Source organism: Hevea brasiliensis, chromosome 4 (genome assembly GCF_030052815.1).
Source record: "Hevea brasiliensis isolate MT/VB/25A 57/8 chromosome 4, ASM3005281v1, whole genome shotgun sequence".
In the NCBI taxonomy this organism is placed as follows: domain Eukaryota; kingdom Viridiplantae; phylum Streptophyta; class Magnoliopsida; order Malpighiales; family Euphorbiaceae; genus Hevea; species Hevea brasiliensis.
In genome coordinates this window covers 2,370,597-2,372,925 of record NC_079496.1, presented here as the reverse complement: position 1 = coordinate 2,372,925, position 2,329 = coordinate 2,370,597, and the positions used below count along the sequence as shown (strand labels likewise).

General features: G+C 31.7%; 1 non-coding gene across 1 annotated transcript; it reads left to right on the top strand.

Annotated features, from left to right (window-relative positions):
- Window positions 1-1,285: 1,285 nt before the first annotated feature.
- Window positions 1,286-1,417, top strand: LOC131179793 (U6atac minor spliceosomal RNA). Its single transcript, XR_009148679.1, has one exon. It is a non-coding gene; the product is annotated as a U6atac minor spliceosomal RNA (small nuclear RNA).
- The last annotated feature ends 912 nt before the right edge of the window (window positions 1,418-2,329 follow it).

Sequence of the window (2,329 nt, the reverse complement as noted above, 5' to 3'; positions counted from 1 at the left end):
GGAGACGTGCCACGGGAGTTTTATGTGATCGTAAGATTCCCAATAAATTGAAAGGAAAATTTTACCGTACAGCCATACGACCGGCTATGTTATATGGTAGTGAGTGTTGGGCACTGAAAGAGTCGTATGCATCTAAGATAAGAGTTGCAGAGATGAGAATGTTAAGGTGGATGAGTGGCCATACTAGACTAGATAAAGTCCGTAATGAGAGTATTAGAGAAAAGGTAGGAGTGGTGCCAATTGAAGATAAGTTGAGAGAAGGGAGATTGAGGTGGTTTGGTCATGTGAAGCGTAGACATACGGAGGCTCCAGTTAGACAAGTAGAGCACATTAGGTTAGAGGATAGAAAAAAAAAAAAGGGGTAGACCTAAATTGACTTGGAGGAGAGTAGTACAACATGACTTAGAAGCATTACACATTTCTGAGGATTTAACCCAAAATCATTCAGAGTGGAAAAAGCGAATCCATATAGCTGACCCCAAATTTTTGGGATAAAGGCTTAGTTGAGTTGAGTTGAGTTGAGTTTGAAAATTTGTAAATACTTAATTTACAATGATTAATTTGTTAAATTATTTATATAATTTTTCAATAATTACTTAAGCAATAAAAAATAATTAATTTAATAATTATGAAATTTATTAATTCTTAATTATTCAAACTACTCTACAGATTAGCCACGTTCTAATTATTTTAAATTAATATTTTATTTTTTAATACTAAATATATCTAATTAATAACAAAATATTATTTTATTAAGAAATTTAGAATAATTTTATTTAATTAAATAAAACGAAAATATTCCACCGCATCGCTTGAGCTATCATCTAAGTGTGTGCATATATATTAACATATTTTATATATTAATTTTATTATAGGAGTTTCAGGCTACAACTAAAATAAGGGAAGGACTAAACCTCCAAAGGGAGAAATGAAATGATAGAAGTTTCTTTTCTTTTAATTAGTGATCTTAAATTCAATTTTTAAATATGAAATACTTTTAAAACTTAAAAGAAAATGCTTTGTTCTCCTTTATGGGTCTATCTGATACGAATCCAAATTAATCGAATTAATAAACTTCAAATATCGAGTGATTTCTAAAAAAAAAAAAAACAAGTGACTAAAATACTCTTAGATATTACTCATTTATAAATTAAGTAAAATAAATATGACAACCTAGCTTAAAATTGCTGCCATATTATTGTCATATACTTTCTTATATATATATATATATATATATATATATATATATATATATATATATATATATATATATATTATTCTTTTTGTGTTTGTAGAAAGAGGAGATGTTTGGCATCTCCTTTGACAGGGATCGGCACAGCCTGCTTGTTTACCTATTACCAACACAACCGGTTAAAGGTACCCACCTCTTAGGTGGATCTCTAAACCAAAATTTTAGACTCTCTCTCTAATAGTTTAGAGAGAGAATTTTCTCTCCAGCAGTAGACTTATCTTTGGGACCTCGGTCTCATTTTCAATCGAGATTTTCGTCGACTGTCCTCTGCCCCTACAGGCGAGGGACGGCTCTCCTTTCCCTTGCCTGGATGTGGGTCGCCCTCCCTTCCTTTGGGTGGGTTGTATATACTCTTTTGTGTTTTTCGTTTGTTGCATGTAGATATGATTGATAAGTAGAGGGTCTTTTTGAGAAACCTGCAATATTTATGGATATCTTGAGCAGTGGTGGTGGGTCTGTTCTCTAGGCAGCAATTTCATTCGCTAAGTTTAGGCTCTGTGTTAGGAGGTTGTTGTCCCCATAAGCTCAAAGTAGCGTAGATTTTGATGATACCAAAACTCAACTAGAATCAAACTAACCTTGTTTTAAGTATTGTGCTTCTCAAAGAACAAAAAAAAGAACCAAAGAATTCATGATGGATTCGTGCCTTTAAAGAAAGGATGACATTTTAAGATAACACAGGATGAATCAAAGAAGATAAAGGAAGAAAATGTTACCTTCCAAAGCTGCATTGAAGATCAAATTTGAAGGTACATGTAGTATAGAAGTTAGTTTTAACTTTTAGGATTACTTGTGAAAAGAATTGAGAAGTAGAAGCCAATGACACTTATTTTTAATCCTTTAATTATTTTCTTCTGAATATCATAAATGGCCTAAAAGCATTTGATTATGATATGGTGTAAAGTTTTAAAGTTTTCAAAGTTATGCAGAAAAGTTTTCCTGGTATGCTAACTGGTTTGCTACTTGTTTTAGTATGCTAATTGATTTGCTACTTTTTTAGTGTGCTAACTGTCTCAACTCTGCACAACATCGCAGAAAAAGACAAAATAACGAATATTTTCTTAAAATTTGAAATTG